This window comes from Triticum aestivum, chromosome 4A (genome assembly GCF_018294505.1).
Source record: "Triticum aestivum cultivar Chinese Spring chromosome 4A, IWGSC CS RefSeq v2.1, whole genome shotgun sequence".
Taxonomy (NCBI): Eukaryota; Viridiplantae; Streptophyta; class Magnoliopsida; order Poales; family Poaceae; genus Triticum; species Triticum aestivum.
The window spans coordinates 153,731,036-153,750,464 of record NC_057803.1 but is presented as its reverse complement, the minus strand read 5'-3'; positions in this window follow the sequence as shown (position 1 = coordinate 153,750,464).

The following is a 19,429-nucleotide window of genomic DNA, read 5'->3' as shown; positions in this document are numbered from 1 at the left end:
TCCAGCTGTCAATCCGGAGCAAATCGCGCCATCCGAGAGCGGAAGGATAGACCCCACCACGGAGGCCGTGCTCTCAGCGACGATAGAGCCAGACGCTGACTTCACCCCTTACGAGAGTCGTGTTGCCGAACCACTGGATTCACCCCCAGCCATGGACTCTGAGTCGCTTATATCCGTGCCCGTCGAACCTGACTGGGCGCCGATCATGGAGTTCACCTCCGGGATATCTTTCAGCACTCGCCTTTCGGTGATGTGCTAAATTCATTAAGGTCTCTCTCCCTGTCAGGAGAACCTTTGGCCAAACTATGTTCGGCTAGAATGGGATGCGGACGACGAAGAAATTCGCTGCCCACCCACCACCCACTTGGTAGCCACTATCGACGACCTAACCGGCATGAATGAAGATGTAGGAGACGAACAGGAACCAGCGCCCACAGGGCGCCGAACAACCACTTCATCACATGACATATACATGGTGGATACACCCAAAGAGGGCAATGGCGAGGAGACAGCGGAGGATACCCCCCCAAGCAACCCAAGCGCCGACGTCAGTGACGCCGCTCTAAGTCCCGCCATAGCAAAAACAACGATAACAGTGCAAGAGGAAATAGCGGTCCAGTCGACTCTAGAAGAAACGACGACTGCGCCGCCCCGCTGGCAGAGCACGATCAAGACACAAACAGCGAACACAGTGCGGATCCAGCGTCCGAACACGGCGACGCCAAGGATAAACCTCATCAAACCCTGTCTGGGGAGGAAAACAGTCCGGACGAATATGCACACATCATCTCGGAAACGCACTTGGAGCAAGAGAACCTCGGCAAAAGGCTTATTGCCACAGCGAGGAGCCTGAAGAAGCAGAAGCAAAGGCTTAAGGCTGCACGAGATACGCTCAACAACAGATGGAACAAAGTGCTCGACAACGAAACAAAGTATGGTGTAAGTTACCACACAAATAGCTATCCAAAGCACAAGCTATTACCTGAATTCGACGATGAGGCCTTAGAGCCTACACAGCCAAAAAATGATACGGCCAACCGGCCGGATCCACCACCTTGTGACCCCGATAGAGCGTCTAACAAAGTCGCACATAAGTCAACACATGATCTACGTGAGAACTTGCGCCAAAAATCTGGCACGACCAGATCCATCTATGGATCTAGGAAGCATGCTCCGGCACAAAATCAAAACCGAATACTACAACCGTCCAAACACCATTGCATATCCCAATACAGGGGTGCCGCACACCCCCTATGTTTCGCCGATGAGGTGCTGGATCACGAATTCCCAGAAGGATTCAAACCAGTGAACATAGAGGCGTACGACGGGACCACAGACCCTGGAGTCTGGATCGAGGACTTTATCCTCAATATTCATATGGCTCGCGGGGACGATCTCCATGCCATTAAATACTTGCCCCTCAAGCTTAAAGGGCCAGCTCGGCACTGGCTGAAAAGCCTCCTTGAAAACTCAATTGGAAGTTGGGAGGAGCTCGAGGACGCTTTTCGGGCTAATTTTCAAGGGACTTGTGTCCGACCTCCGGATGCAGACGATTTAAGTCATATAATCCAATAGTCCAGAGAGTCCGCCCGAAAGCTTTGGAACAGGTTCCTCACCAAGAAGAACCAAATCATTGACTGTCCGGACGCCGAAGCCTTAGCAGCTTTTAAACACAGTGTCCGAGACGAATGGCTCGCCAGACACCTCGGCCAAGGAAGACCGAGAACAATGGAAGCCCTAACAAGCCTCATGACCCGCTTTTGCGTGGGCGAAGACAGCTAGTTGGCCCACAGCAGCACCAGTGACCCAAGCACATCCGAAGTCAAGGATGGCAATGGAAAACCACGATGCAACAAAAACAAGCATCAAAACAAAGAAGGTAGCCCAGATAATACGGCAGTAAACGCCGGATTCAGGGGCTCTCGACCTGGTCAGCGGAAAAAGCCTTTCAAAGGCAGCAGAGAAGGACCATCCGGCCTAAACAAGATTCATGACAAGCTCTGTTAGATTCACGGCACCCCCAACAAACCTGCAAATCACACCCATAGAGAATGTTGGGTCTTGAAGTAGGCCGGTAAGCTAAACGCTGAACACAAAGGGGAAGAGACACCAAGCGAAGACGAGGATGAACCTCGCCCGCAAAGCACCGGAGGACAGAAAAAGTTCCCACCAGAGGTTAACACGGTAAACGTGATCCATGTGACGAAGAGGAGAAGCAAGCATGCACTCTGAGATACACGCGCCATAGAGCCCGTCACACCTAGGCTCAACCCCTGGTTGGCCTGCCCGATCACTTTTGATCGTAGGGATCATGCGACAAGTATCCGGAACAAAGGACTGGCGGCCTTGGTGTTAGACCCAATAATAAACGGGTACCATTTCACACGAGTCCTCGTGGACGGCGGCAGTGATCTAAATCTGATATATCAGGACACAGTCCGCAAATTGGGGATAGACCCGACACAAATAAGCCACAGTAATACTACCTTCAAGGTAGTAATACCAGGCCAAGAGGCCTGTTGTACGGGATCTCTACTGCTAGAGGTTGTATTTGGTTCTCCCGATAACTTCCGAAGCGAAAGGTTAACTTTCCACGTCGCTCCATTCCGAAGTGGTTATCAAGCACTACTCGGAAGAACGGCTTTCGCTCGTTTTTATGCAATACCACATTATGCTTTTCTCAAGCTTAAGATGCCCGGTCCATGTGGCATCATCACAGTTAGCGGAAATACCGAACGTTTTTTACGTACGGAAGAGGATGCGGCGGCTTTAATACCCGCGAACTAGACGACCTCACCAACCAGGAAAAATGACAGGTCGTCAAGAGCACGGATACGGTTAGACGAGTCCGGTGCTTCACCACATATACATTAGATTGGTTTAATGATCAAACCCTCATAGACGATACCAGGGGCTTCCCGCGTGTAATCAGGGCCAGCCCGGCTCAACTTGACTTCTCTTGAATTTTGATAGTTCATTGATAATAACCAATTCTTCCTTTTTTTGGCACGACAACTTTCACCTAAGTTCTTTCCTTTTACAGATGACAATCGTGCTACACCCGTCCAGGACACGGCACAACGGAGACACGGGCATAGACGTGCAGCAGGGACCCGCCCAAAGGTTTCTTTTTAGATTAAGACCCTCCGTAAAGCATTTTTACTGTCTCTCATTGCTCACATCCTCCGGATACTCCACACAACCGAGAAGGATGCTGACGTTATTGTCATGTGGCCACGTCAGGATATTGCACGTACCTGGACACATGGGGTTTATTATTAAGGGCATTGTTTAGCCCGGTATATGTTATAAAGACCGAACACCTTAGGGAGTGTTCGGCGTCGCGAGTTTGGCCCTATATGCACAGCTTCGAATCATGTCTTTGGTAAAATGTTGGGTTTGCCCGGCTCCCACGTTTTGGTACCTTACGTTCCGTTATATCGGCTAAGGTAGCACTGGGAGAACTACTGCGATTGTGCCCTGGTTCTTCTGAATGAGCACCTTAGTAGAGAAAGCCAAAAACTGACTGTCATGATATAACGAGAGACTGGTCAACCACTCAATGACTCAGCAGAATGTTCGGGATTCCTCTGCATTAATAAAGGGCTGTTTCCCAGTCATGTACGTACACGCCCCATATTCGGACGAGCGCAGAAGTACCAAGGGCTATATAGTAGCCCCACCGTCAAACTCCTATGGCTAAGTGAAAGTGTTAAAGCAATATAGTCGGATTGCCTCGTTCGCTGCGCTACCACCTCCTTAATGGACCAAGACGTTGGATCAAGTGTGGATTCACATTTTCTGCAAACACCCCCGCATTATATGCGTGGGGGTGGAAGCCGACGACTGCAAACTTTTAGGTTATATACTTATATACATAAACGGCCGCATAGGAGGCATCATATTACTTTCGGGCAAAAGTATAAATACAGCCTTGATAACTCAATAAAACATTGTTTTTACAATGGAAGTACATGCCACTAGAACATAATATTCTTCGAGCACTGAGCCTCTATCGAACGAGTGCCTTCAAGAACTTCTTGAAAGTAGTGCTCGGCAGCCACTCGGCCTACGGTTGAACCCTGTGTCGCAACAGTGGTGGCCTCCATCTCCGCCCAGTATGTCTTGACACGGGCAAAGGCCATCCGCTCACCCTCTACGCACGCCGATCTCTTCATAGCATCGATGTGTGGCACAACACCAAGGAATTGTTGCACTAAACTAAAATAGCTATTCAGCCTTGGCCCCCTCGGTCACAGATGATCCACAACGGACCTCATGGCAAGTCCGGACAACCTATGGGGCTCGTCCCACTCGGCCATTCGCTCATTCAACAGCAGCGGACGGACTGGAGCATGAAACTATGACCAGAACAGCTTCTCCACTTCGCTATCTTTCTGATCCTTGAAGTATTCAGCCGCATTAGCAGCACTTGCAGCAAAATCCACGTAGGCATCCGCAGAACTCCATAGTCGGTCAAGAGGAGCATACTTCGTATCTCCGAATTTAGTTCGCAACAAGAAGGGCTTCCCGGACACGATATCTACAGCTTGGTGCAGCTCCTCCTTCGTCGCTCTAATTTTGGAGCGGGCTTCCTTGGCTGCTACCAGGGCCTTCTCCAGGTCTGTCGCCCTCGCTCGGCTTTCTTCTTCAAAAAGCTGGTAATAGTCAGCAACATCTTTTAACTCTACAGCCATTTTGGCTGTTCTTTCCTTGCTCTCGCAATGTGCGGCCTGTTCGGCCCTCAACTCTTCGGCCACCTTTAGAACGGACGCATTGCTACTCCTTGCTTGTTCCTTGGCTCGGGAAAGCTCCGCCCGAAGGGTCTCAACGGTGGCAGCTCCATCTTCAGTCACAACATATTAAAGATACTGGCATCATGCTCCTCTTATTATGTGACGATCACCAAAGAAATCACTTACCCTGTGCCTCGTCAAACCGCTGGTTGACAAGCACGATATCGGCATCGGCCGCATCAAGTTGCAGCTTTAGCTCGGTAAACCCATCAGTTCGGCTAGCCACCGGAGCCTCAGCCACCTGCACATAAAGGCAGTCGGGTTATTACCTGGGAATAAGATCCTCAGGTTGCCGCTGTTCTCGATGACAACTAGAGTCCCAGGGGCTATATCTGCATAGGGCACACCAAACGTGTGCAGTACTACCAAAAACATACACCATTTCATGTACCTCAAAGCCTTTTAGCAGACTCAGGAAGGCTTCGTGCAATCCATTTTCAGCGGATGAAATCCTTTCAATTACTGTACCCATCAGTGTACAATGCGCTTCCGAGACGGCCGCTTGCCCCAGAAGATCCTTCAGTGCGTCCGACCACACACTGTACAGTTCCGGACTCTTGTTGCCGCTCACCTTAGGAGCTGAATACTGGGGATTCCGGGTAGCCAAAGGGTTATCCTCTGGCCTTGGTGGATCCGGAGACACCCTCCACGATGACACTTCAGGGTCGCCCGCCTCATGAGGCGGGGTGTCAGGGGGAGGCGTTTCGCTCTCTATCATCTCCGGAAGAAGATCCCCCGAAGACGAACTCTGTCGAGAAGGGCTATGATCCGGACAACAATTTATAAGCATCGGTTATTGTCTTCAGAAGTAAGGTTGGATAGTTTCACTATTAAGTACTTTTTGATTACTTACACCTCGGTAGAGGGCTGATCCCCGCGCGGACATTGTGCGGCAAGAATACCCTCCGAGGCAGGACCCTCTGGCGGAGATTTCTTCTCCTGTTTGGAAACCTTAGTTTCCAGATCTTCAGAGGTAGTCCTCTTCCTTCCCTGGGGAGAAAGAATGTCAGATTCTTCCCCCTGGTTATCCTCCCTCGCGGAGGCACTCATCCCCTCGGTTGGGACGAGTAGCGAGTCAGGCCTGCTGTCAGCCTCTTTATCCCCCCCCCCCTTCATCTTCCTTTGAGGGCACATGATAAGACGCCGGCTCGATCATTTTGTCCAGTACCGGATTGTCCAAGCCTTCAGGAAGGGGGGCCGGACACCTGATCATCTTCGCCTTTGTTATCCAGTCCTGGTCAAAGAGCGACTTTTTAGAATGATGTCATGATAAATAAAAGGACAGTGTGTTCGGCCATGAGATTACTTACTTCGGTAGCAGGGCGGTTGCAGCTCAAACCCACATCCTCGATGGTGTCCGGACATTCTATTTGGGGTCCGAAGAATGATTTGTACATCTCTTCGAGCGTCGTGCTGAGGAAATGCTGAATAGCTCGCGGTCCTTCTGGGTTGAATTCCAACATACGGAGGGGCCAACATTTGCAAGGCTGGACTCGACGAACTAGCATAACTTGCATTACCATAACCAGACTGAAATCTCTCTCAAAGAGATCTCGGATATGGCTCTGCAATATTGGCATGTCCTTTGCTGGACCCTAGCTCAGCCCCCTGTTGATCCATGACATCAGTTGCGATTGGGGGCTCGAGCGAAAGGTGGGGGCGGCTACCACTTGGCACTTCGAGGAGCTGTGATGTAAAACCAGTCCCGCTGCCACAACCTGGACACCTCTGAGAAGGAACCCTCTGGCCATGGAGCATCGGTGATTTTGCTTATTAAAGCACCTCCGCACTCTGCGTGCCGCCCCTCGATCATCTTCGGCTTCACAGCGAAGGTCTTGAGCCACAGGCCGAAGTGAGGGGTAATGCAGAGGAAGGCCTCACATACGACAATAAATGACGAGATGTGAAGAAGGAAATACGGGGCCAGGTCATGGAAATCCAGCTCATAATAGAACATAAGACCCCTAACAAAGGGATCCAGAGTGAGGCCTAGTCCTCGGAGGAAGTGGGAGATGAACACGACACTCTCGGTGGGTTCAGGAGTAGGAATGACCTGCCCTCGGGCGGGCGGCCTATGCGAAATTTCGGTGGTCGAATATCTGGCCTCTCTCAGCTTCTTAATGTCCTCCTCTGTGACAGAGGAAGGCATCCACCGACCTTGAAGGTTGGATCTAGACATAGTTGAAGGTCCGAAGCGCCTGACCTGAGCTTTGGGTGTTAGAACTCGAGGCGGGGGAAGGATTCGATTGAGCACGAGAGGGAAAAAAGAAAAACCATCGTCCTCTTTATAAAGAAGGTGAATATCAAGCGTCCTCCTTGTGGCCGTTTTGGACTTTCCTAAGATCTAGGAGTCATACCAACAGGCATGGTTGGGTTACCCATGTTCGTATTGATGAGAATCCCATAATAAGGGGGGACATGATCTCTGCTTTGACAAGACGTGACCGAAAAACCGCCTCGCAATATGCGCAGCGTGGTTGAGAAAAACGGTTCAGATGAGGACCGGGTCGTGACGTAATGTTGTGCTGCCAAAACGTGTCAGCAGATTAGATTTATGGAAATATTATTCTCTCTACGGTGGGGTGTGGAACTTGTTTTGCAGAATTGGACACTATCCTTGTGTTCAAAAATCTTCCATGAAGTATTTGGAGAAGAACCCGCCTTGCAATGTCGAATACAATACTGCGTGCCGGACTCATCGTCATTGAAGCCTGGTTCAGGGGCTACTGAGGGAGTCCTGGATTAGGGGGTCTCTGGACAGCCGGACTATATCCTTTGGCCAGATTGTTGGACTATGAAGATACAAGATTGAAGACTTCGTCCCATGTCCGGATGGGACTCTCCTTGGCATGGAAGGCAAGCTAGGCAATACGGATATGTAAATCTCCTCACTTGTAACCGACCTTGTGTAACCCTAGCCCCCTCCGGTGTCTATATAAACCGGAGGGTTTAGTCCATAGGACAACACACAATCATACCATAGGCTAGCTTCTAGGGTTTAGCCTCTATGATCTCGTGGTAGATCAACTCTTCTAATACTCATATCATCAAGAACAATCAAGCAGGACGTAGGGTATTACCTCCATCAAGAGGGCCCGAACCTGGGTAAACATCGTGTCCCCTGCCTGCTGTTACCATCCGCCTTAGACGCACAGTTCGGGACCCCCTACCTGAGATCCGCCGGTTTTGACACTGACAGGGACCCTCCCATTTGGGTTTGAGCTTGTCCTTTTTCTTCTCTGGTAGGCATAGAATGAGTTCACCGACATTATAAGTCTTTGCCCGCACTTCTCTGCTTTGGTATCTTCGAGCTTGTTGTTGGTAGAATGCGGAATGGGCTTTTGCGACATCGCGCTCCTCCTCCAGGCCATCTAAGTCGTCTTGCCGATCGAGCTCGGCCTCTCTGTCCTCATACATGCACACTCGAGGTGAGTCATGAATAATATCGCAGGGCTAGACAGCCTCTGGGTCATACACCATGAAGAACGGTGTGTATCCGGTCGTATGGTTGGGCGTGGTCCCTAGCCCCCAGAGTACGGAGTCGAGCTCCTCGACCTAGTGTTTATCCGACTCCTTTAGGGATCGCACTAGTCTGGGTTTGATGCCGCTCATTATCAGGCCATTGGTACGTTCAACTTGACCGTTTGTTTGGGGGTGATACACGGAGGCATAATCAAGTTTAATACCTAGATTAGCACACCAATTTTTCACCTCATCAGCTGTGAAATTAGAGCCGTTATTCGTAATAATGCTATGTGGGACACCATAACAATGTACAACGCCAGAGATAAAATCTGTCACTGGTCTGGCTTCAGTCGTTTTTACTAGTTTGGCATCCACTTAGTGAATTTATCCACCATAACTAGTAAATATTTCTTCTTATGGCTTCCCCCTTTAAGGGGTCCGACCATGTCTAGCCCCCAGACCACGAAAGGCCAAGTAATGGGGATTGTTCTTAGGGCTGTGGGCGGCATATGGCTTTGATTGGCAAAGAGCTGGCACCCGACACAACGTTGTACAAGGGCATGTGCATCTGCTCGGGCCGTGGGCCAAAAGAAACATGTATGGAAGGCCTTTCTTATGAGGGCCCGAGCTGCGGCGTTATGGCCGCCGAGGCCAGCATGTATTTCGGCCAAGAGCTGCCGCCCCTCCTCTTCGGAGATACATCTTTGAAGAACTCCACTAGTGCTTTTCTTGTAGAGTTCTCCTTCATGAACTTTGTAGGCTTTGGAGCGTCGAACTATGCGACGAGCCTCATTCTGATCATCAGGGAGCTCCTGCCTATTAAGGTAGGCCAGGAAGGGTTCGGTCCATGGAGCGATTACGGCCATGATTGCATGGGCAGAAGGTGTTGGCTTGGTGACCGAGCCCCCGGTGATATCCGAGTCGTCTTCGGCATCCGAGGGTGTGATCGGCGCCGGACTGGTATTTCTGTTGTTGTCCTGCCATACCATGGATGGCTTGAAAAGCCTTTCCACAAAGGTGTTAGGCAGGACAGGGTTGTGTTTAGCACCCATTTGAGCGAGGATGTCCGCTGCCTGATTACTGTCTTGGGCCACATGGTGGAATTCAAGCACCGAGCTGATATTTTGAGTACGGCGTTGTGGTAGGCCACCATCTTTGGATCTTTTGCATCGAATTCTGTGTTAATTTGAGATATTGTGAGGTTTGAATCCCCACGCACCACAAGGCGTTGTATGCCCATAGAAACGGCCATCTGAAGTCCATGCAGCAATGCTTCATATTCTGTCGCGTTATTGGAGTCCGTGTACATGATTTGTAATACATAACGGACTGTGTCCCCTGTAGGGGATGTTAGGATGACACCGGCCCCCAATCCGGCTAACATTTTAGAGCCGTCAAAGTACATCACCCAGTTGGAATATGTGTTGTACTCTTTAGGGAGTTCGGCTTCTATCCATTCGCTGACAAAGTCGGCCAACACATGAGATTTAATAGCTCGGCGTGGCTTGTATGTTATTTCAAATGGTAAGAGCTCGATATCCCATTTTGCAATGCGACCGGTGGCATCGTGATTGTTTATGATGTCATTGAGAGGTACCTCGGAGGCCACCATGATCGAGCTCTCTTGAAAGTAGTGTCGCAGCTTCCAAGATGCCATGAACACCACATATGCTATCTTTTATTAGTGCGGGTATCGGGATTTGCATGGTGCGAGGACCACCGACACATAGTATACTGGTTTTTGGAGTGGGAATTTGTGTCCCTCCTCCTCTCGTTCAACGACGAGCACGGTGCTCACCACCTGGTGAGTTGCTGATATGTACAGTAGCATAGGCTCGTTGACGTTTGGTGCGGCAAGGATTGGGTTGTTTGCTAACAAGCTTTTTATTTCTTCCAATCTGGTTATTTCCGCATCCGTCCACTCGAAGTGGTCGGTGTGTCGGAGCAGGCGATAAAGTGGCAGTGCCTTTTCTCCTAATCTAGAGATGAAACGGCTCAATGCTGCCGCGCACCCTGCTAGCTTTTGGACTTGTTTTAAGTCTGTTGGCATTGCCAATTGAGACAGGGCCCGGATTTTTGCTGGGTTTGCTTCAATTCCTTTGTTGGACACGATGAACTCGAGCAGTTTTCTGGCTGGGACGCTGTCAGTGTCAAAACCGGCGGATCTCGGGTAGGGGGTCCCGAACTATGTGTCTGAGGTTGATGGTAACAGGAGGCAGGGAACACAATGTTTACCCAGGTTTGGGCCCTCTCGATGGAGGTAAAACCCTACATCCTGCTCGATTAATATTGATGAGTATGGGTGTTACAAGATTTGATCTACCATGAGATCGTAATGGCTAAAACCCTAGAAGTGTAGCCTATCTGATTATGATTGTTCTTTGTCTCTACAGACTAAGCCCTCCGGTTTATATAGACACCAGAGGGGATTAGGGTTATACAAAGTCGGTTACAAAGAAAGGAAATAGTATATCCAGCCACCTAGCTTGCCTTCCACGCAAAGGAGAGTCCCATCCTGACATGGGAGAATGTCTTCTATCTTGTATCTTCATGGCCCAATAGTCCAGCCCACATACCATAGTCTGGACGCCCCAGGACCCCCTAATCCAGGACTCCCTCAGTAGCCCCTGCACCAAGCTTCAATGACAAGGCGTCCGGCGCGCAAATTGTCTTCGGTATTGCAAGGCGGATTCCTCCTCCAAATACTCCGACATAGTCTTCGAACACAAAGATCGTGTCCGGATCTGCAAAACAAGTTCCACACGCCTCTGCAGAGAATATAATATTTCACAAGTCCAATCTGCTGACAATTTTTCTGGGACGTGATATCACGTCACCACCTGGTTATTATATCAAACCATTTTTCTTCTTCGCTCATTGTTCCATGTTCCGAGGCGCGGTTTCATTGGCATGTCTTGTCGAAGCAGAGATCGTGTCCCCTTATTGCAGGATCCTCATCAACACGGGTGTGGGAATTCCAACCGTTCGGTTGGCATGATTCCTTACGAATAGGCAGGTTTCAAGGTCGAGGAGGAGGTGTTTGATATTAATTGTCTTTATAAAGGGACTAGAGCCCATCTGGCTTTTTACGCCAACCCTTTCCTCATCCTCTCCAACCTTGAGTTCCAACACCCAAGGTTTTGATTATTTCAAGCTTCCCAGCCATGTCTAGCCCCAGTCCTCAAGGACGGTGGGTGTCTTCCTCCGTCACAGAGGAGGACATCGTGAAGCTTTGGGCAGCCAGATACCTGACCGCGGAAATCCCCCACAGGCTTCCTGCTCAAGGGCAGGTTATTCCTACTCCCAGATCCAGCAAGAGGGTTGTATTCATCTCCCACTTCCTCCGAGGGCTAGGGTTTGCCCTCCACCCCTTTGTTCGAGGGCTTATGTTCCATTACGGGCTAGACTTTCAAGATCTAACTCCGTACTCCTTCCTTCATATCTCGTCGTTCATTATAACATGCAAAGCTTTCCTCCGTATTCCCCCACACTTCGGCTTATGGCTTAAGACCTTTAAGGTAAAGCCGAGGGTAGTCGACGGGGGCGAGCAGAGTACGGTGGTGCTACAGTGAGCAAACTTATCAATGCTCCCTGGCTAAAAGCCTCCTTCATGGTATCTGCCGACTTATGGCAGCGGGAGTGGTTTTACATCACCGAACCCCATGGCACCAAATGGGCGGCTATGCCTACATTCCGATCTGGCCCTCTAATTCAACTCGCATCGTGGGTCAATAAGGGGTTGGACTGGGGATCAACCGATGAGGTGCAGACTCTACAGAGCTGCATTCGGAGTCTCCTTGAGAAGAACACCGAACTCATCGACGTGATTCAAGTAATGCTAGTCCCCCGAGTCCTCCCATGCCAAAGACGGACTCTCCGTATGTGGGAGTTTAATCCAGAAGGACCATGAACCCTTCAGCAATTCTTTGGTGCGACGCACAAAGGAATGTGGAAATCATTTTTTGGGAAACAAAAACAGTGGCCGGATACCACATAGGACATCGGCCTTAACTGCAACCATCTGGATACCTCGGTAAGCATTCAATTCTTGAACATAGCTTAGATATGCTTCTCATAAGAAGATGCTTGAGAAAACCATCTTCTTCCAAGGCTGGATAAAGAAGGCGGAGCAAATCAGGTGTTCGGCTCCTCTTCCTGAAGACTCAGCTAGTCACGTACTAGCAAGGATACTCGTCCTGGCGCCATACCAGGCACCGGTGGAAGAGGAGAATGAGAAGAGCGGGGGCACCAAAGGCAAATTCCATCCTGAAGGCAAACCACACACTGTGTCCGGGGAGACTAGGGCTCCCTCTTCCGAAGACAAAAGGGAAGGAGAAGTTGATATCCCTTCTTCCTATGGTAAGAAAAGGGCCGCTTCCAAGAATTGGGAGGTAAGGGATCCTAAGCGGGGTAAAACACCCCTGTCAGTTGGTTCAGGCTCAGAAGGTGTTGCTATTGCACAATCCCCTTGTAAGGATGAGCCTTTAGCCGAACTGTAAGTGAACAAGATATCTAAAACATACCCCATTCCTTTTCTTTTTGCAAAGGTAACATCTAAAATATGCGTTTTGCAGTCCGGCACATAGTTTTCCTCAACAATCCTCCTCCTCGGGGGACCTTTTACCCGAGATGACGGAAAGCGAAATGCCTCCACAAGCTTCCTCATCCAACGGGGCGGACGACGTCGAGGTGTCGTCCCGTAGGGTCTCTCCCGATCGGGGGATAACAGAGCCAGCGCCCCAAGGTGAAACTTCGGCCGCCCAGAGTCCGAAGTGTGCAGTCCCTACAAGGGTCAATAACAAAGGCTCCGGACTATCCGGTTTATAGCCGGAGACGACTCCAGGGTCGCGTAAACATACCCTATCGATGGGAGTCCATACTGCCACAGCTGCTTCCAGGAATCCGGATGCGCTGGATACACTGACGAACATGTTACGGTATTCATCAATTTCAGATGATCATCGTACCTTGATGGGTACAATGGTTGAGAGGATTCTGTCCACGAAAAAGCGAATTGAATGAAGCCTTCATGGGCCTACTAAGAGGCTTTGAGGTATCTAATATTTTCGATTATGCTCTCTACGCGAAAAATGCACCTGTGTACAGATAGTAGCCCCTGAGACTCTGGTTGGCGCCCAAAGGTAGGCAATCAGAGGATCAAAAAATATGTTCTCAGGTAATAATCTAACGATTGAAAACACATGATGTTCCCTCCATGACGACTGCCCACGCTACGGAGGTTGTAGGTTTGGGGCATAAGCTTGATGTGGCAAATGATGAAATCATGCTTATTAACAGGTGACTTGACGAGGCGCAAGGTATGTGTTAGAATATGTATAGTAACAAAGGCACAAAGCTAGAATTATGTGCTAAAACATGTGTATCTGCAGGTGGTACTGCCGTGGTTGAGACCCTGCGGGCTGAACTTGCTCGAGCCAAGGAGCAAGCCCGGGTAAGCAATGTGGCCGCCAAGAAGGCAGCTGATGAGTTAGAGGCCGGACAAGCCGCGCAGTGTTAGTGTGAGCAGAGAATGGCCACTATGGTGTGCGAACTGAAGGAAGGCACTGTTAGGTGCAAATTCCTTGAGAAGGATAACAAGGCCAAAGCAGCCGATCTTGACAAGGCATTACAGGAGGCAAGGGAAGCCCAATCTGAGTCTAGAGCGGCTCGGGAAGAGATCCGGCAAGCTGGGGAGATAGCGATCGGTAAGCCTTTCTTATTATAGACTAAGTTTCAGCAATCCGAAGTATTCCCCGCTTAATCAAATGTGGTGCTCTCTAGGTGCCTTTTTGGACTTGCCGAAGAGTGCCTCCGATGCGGCGCAGTTTTACAAAGCGCGGGAAGGGCATGCAACGGAGAAGCTTTTTTGGTCACAATTTGGCATGCCAAAGCGCCACCTGTTACTAAACGAACAGATGGCCCAGTGGGCCGAGCTCCACAAAATATCTAGCTCTGCCATGAAGGACATCATAGTCCGGCTGTTGCCAATTCCAAATAGTTATTTTGGTTTGGTACGACGACTAGGTGATGCGGTGCCCTCCATTAACGTTGTTAAGCGGTCCACGTGCATTGAAGGTGCACACATGGCCCTTGCCCATGTGAAGACGTACTAGGCGAAGATGAAGGCCACCGATGTTGCAGCAAAAAGTCCACCCGAGGGCAAGGAGCATCACATGCCAGAGTATTATTTTGAGGATGTTTTAGAGGGTGCCCGCTTGATAGAGGGTCGGTGCTCGAAATAGATGATGTTCGAGTGAAATGTATTGATATTGTAGAAACAATATTATTTATGTTTTAAGAGTATGCCTTGAAATTATGGCTCCTCCTGTGCGGCCGTTTTTGTATAATATGAAAGTTTTCCAGTCATCGGCCTCAGCCCCCTCGCATAAAATATGGGGGTGTTCGGAAAAGCACTTGATCACTCTTGATCCAACGTCTTGGTCCGTGAAGGAGGTGTCAATGCGGCGAACTAGGAAATCGGACTATAGGGCTTTAGCACTTTCACTTAGCCATAGGAGTTTGACAGTGGGTCTACGATATAGCCCCTGGTATGTACGCAGCCTTCCAAATACGGTGCGTTACATGAGTGACCAGAAGAATGGTCCTTCGTGCAATAAGGGAGGAATCGCAAAAGATTCCAATAAGTCATCGAGTGGTTGACCAGCTCTCGCCGCATCATGACAGTCAGTTTTCGGCTTTCTCTACTGAGGTGCTCATCCGGATAAACCAGGACACAGTCGCAGTAGTTCTCGATTTACTACCCTAGCCGATATAGTGGAACATAAGGTAGTAAGCACAAGAGCCGGGCAACCCAGCTATTGACCAAAGACATGATTCGGAGCTGATGCATATAAGGCCAAACTCGCGACGCCGAAGTGTGCTATAAAGTTGTTTGGACTTGTCGGCAATTCATTTGTTCCCATATCGAGCCACTGGCAACCCATGCCGAGGTGCGAGTGTGAAACTGGAATCCGATCGATATGTCAATTGCCATTTTACAAATAATCACTACAAAAAATACACTTCCGTGATGATACGTGTTTGTCACAGTAGGTCATGTTTTCTGTCATGCATGTACATCCATGACAATTTTGTGACAGAATCAAGATAGTCATACCTGTGCTGTCGTAGAAGTGTTCCATGACATTACCAAAATTATCATCACAGAAGTGTCCACTTCCATGACGATAAATCGTGCGTCACAGAAGTGCTTTCGTCAACGGTGACTGACATGTGGCATCCATCGTAATGGAATGCCGTTAAGCTATCTAGTCCAGTTTTGGATCCGATAACCCGTTAACAGCCCCGACCAATAGGGATTTTCCACGTGTAAAATCATCATTGGCTGGAGGAAACACGTGTCGGCTCACCGCTGGGACAGATGTCATCCACTCATTGGACCCAAAGCGCCTATGATACGTCGACATGTGGCACGGCCCAATAGAGGCCCATTCCAGTGAAAAGGCCGGCCTGTTTGACTTGGTCAAAAGGTGGCGGGCCGGCCCACGGCAAGCCTGTTAACGGCATGTTCGCATATAGCCCATTTACAGCCCGCTAACCTAGGGCCCGTTTACGGCCTATCCGAATTAGGCCCAGTAGCGTCATCTGGGCCGTCCAATATAATTCCAGCCCGTTTTAACTTCCGGCCCATGTATGGCCCATGATGTCTTTTGGCCCATATGAGGCCCTTAGTAACCCTCTGCCCATTAACGGTCCGTGGTAAAACTGGCCCGTAATGAACAGTGTATCACTTGATACCCATTAACGGCCCATTATTCTGTTGGGCCGTTTCCAGCCCATATTATCTTTTGGCCTTCTCAGGCCCATTTATTCTTGGGCTCATTTCCAGCATTCGGTTACTTACGGCCCGTTACTGTCATTTTCTGCTTGTGGGCCAAATTCAGCCCGTGCTTACAGTTGGCCCATTTGTGGCCCGTTAATACGTTGGGCCATTTTCATAGCGTCGTCAAATACGGCCGATTAACGACGGCCCATTATGATCGGCCCATGAACGGACGATTCCAACTCTAGCCCATTTACAGCCACAAAGTGGTATGTTATTGGCCCATGTTTGGGCAATCGATCATACGGCCCGTATAAGGCCCATTGATGATACGACCCGTAGAAGGCCCATTGATGATACTGAAGGAAATATGCCCTAGAGGCAATAATAAAGTTATTATTTATTTCCTTATATCATGATAAATGTTTATTATTCATGCTAGAATTGTATTAACCGGAAACATAATACATGTGTGAATACATAGACAAACGGAGTCTCACTAGTATGCCTCTACTTGACTAGCTCGTTAATCAAAGATGGTTATGTTTCCTAACCATGAACAAAGAGTTGTTATTTGATTAACAGGATCACATCATTAGGTGAATGATCTGATTGACATGACCCATTCCATTAGCTTAGCACCCGATCGTTTAGTATGTTGCTATTGCTTTCTTCATAACTTCTACATGTTCCTATGAGTATGAGATTATGCAACTCCCGTTTGCCGGAGGAACACTTTGTGTGCTACCAAACGTCACAACGTAAATGGGTGATTATAAAGGTACTCTACAGGTGTCTCCAAAGGTATATGTTGGGTTGGCGTATTTCGAGATTAGGATTTGTCACTCCGATTGTCGGAGAGGTATCTCTGGGCCCTCTCGGTAATGCACATCACATAAGCCTTGCAAGCATTGCAACTAATGAGTTAGTTGCGAGATGATGTATTACGGAACGAGTAAAGAGACTTGCCAGTAACGAGATTGAACTAGGTATTGAGATACCGGCGATTGTATCTCGGGCAAGTAACATACCGATGACAAAGGGAACAACGTATGTTGTTATGTGGTCTGACCGATAAAGATCTTCGTAGAATATATAGGAGCCAATATGAGCATCCAGGTTCCGCTATTGGTTATTGACCGGAGACGTGTCTCGGTCATGTCTACATTGTTCTCGAACCCGTAGGGTCCGCACGCTTAAGGTTTCGATGACAGTTATATTATGAGTTTATGAGTTTTGATGTACCGAAGTTACTTCGGAGTCCCGGATGTGATCACGGACATGACGAGGAGTCTCGAAATGGTAGAGACATAAAGATTTATATATTGGACGGCTATATTCGGACACCGGAAGTGTTCCGGGTGATTTCGGAGAAAACCGAAGAGCTGGAGGGTTACCGGAACCCCCCTGGGAGAAGTAATGGGCCATGTGGGCCTTAGTGGAGAGAGAGAGGGGCAGCCAAAGGTGGGCCGCGCGCCTCCTCCCCCCTGGTCTGAATTGGACTAGGAGAGGGGGGCGGCGCCCCCCTTTCCTTCTCCCTCCCCACTTCTTTCACCCTCCTAGTAGGAGTCCTACTCCTACTAGGAGGAGGACTCCTCCTTGGCGCGCCATAGGGGCCGGCTGGCCTCCTCCCCTTGATCCTTTATATACGGGGGCAGGGGGCACCCCTAGACACACAAGTTGATCCACGTGATCATATTCTTAGCCGTGTGTGGTGCCCCCTTTCACCATAATCCTCGATAATATTGTAGCGGTGCTTAGGCGAAGCCCTGCGACGATAGTACATCAAGATCGTCACCATGCCGTCGTACTGACGGAACTCTTCCCTGACACTTTGCTGGATCGGAGTCCGGGGATCATCATCGAGCTGAACGTGTGCTAAAACTCGGAGGTGCCGTAGTTTCGGTGCTTGATCGGTCGGGCCGTGAAGACGTACGACTACATCAACCGCGTTGTGCTAACGCTTCCGCTGTCGGTCTACAAGGGTACATAGATCACACTCTCCCCTCTCGTTGCTATGCATCACCATGATCTTGCGTGTGCATAGGAAATTTTTTGAAATTACTATGTTCCCCAACAGTGGCATTCGAGCCTAGGTTTTATATGTTGATGTTATATGCACGAGTAGAACACAAGTGAGTTGTGGGTGATATAAGTCATACTGCTTACTAGCATGTCATACTTTGGTTCGGCGGTATTGTTGGACGAAGCGGCCCGGACCGACATTATGCGTACGCTTATGCGAGACCGGTTCTCCCGACATGCTTTGCACATAGGTGGCTTGCGGGTGACAGTTTCTCCAACTTTAGTTGAACCGTGTGTGGCTACGCCCGGCCCTTGCGAAGGTTAAAACAGCACCAACTTGACAAACTATCGTTGTGGTTTTGATGCGTAGGTAAGATTGGTTCTTGCTTAAGCCCGTAGCAGCCACGTAAAACTTGCAACAACAAAGTAGAGGACGTCTAACTTGTTTTTGCAGGGCATGTTGTGATGTGATATGGTCAAGACATGATGCTAAATTTTATTGTATGAGATGATCATGTTTTGTAACCGAGTTATCGGCAACTGGCAGGAGCCATATGGTTGTCGCTTTATTGTATGGAATGCAATCGCGCTGTAATGCTTTACTTTATCACTAAGCGGTAGCGATAGTCGTGGAAGCATAAGATTGGCGAGACGACAACGATGCTACGATGGAGATCAAGGTGTCGCGCCAGTGATGATGGTGATCACGACGGTGCTTCGAAGATGGAGATCACAAGCACAAGATGATGATGGCCATATCATATCACTTATATTGATTGCATGTGATGTTTATCTTTTATGCATCTTATCTTGCTTTGATTGACGGTAGCATTATAAGATGATCTGTCACTAATTATCAAGAAGTGTTCTCCCTGAGTATGCACCGTTGCGAAAGTTCTTCGTGCTGAGACACCACGTGATGATCGGGTGCGATAGGCTCTACGTTCAAATACAACGGGTGCAAAACAGTTGCACACGCGGAATACTCAGGTTATACTTGACGAGCCAAGCATATACAGATATGGCCTCGGAACACGGAGACTGAAAGGTCGAGCGTGAATCATATAGTAGATATGATCAACATAGTGATGTTCACCAATGAAACTACTCCATCTCACGTGATGATCGGACATGGTTTAGTTGATTTGGATCACGTAATCAATTAGAGGATTAGAGGGATGTCTATCTAAGTGGGAGTTCTTTAAGTAAATTAATTGAACCTAAATTTATCATGAAACATAGTACCTGATAGTATCTTGCTTGTTTATGCTTGATTGTAGATAGATGGCTCGTGCTGTTGTTCCGTTGAATTTTAATGCGTTCCTTGAGAAAGCAAAGTTGAAAGATGATGGTAGCAATT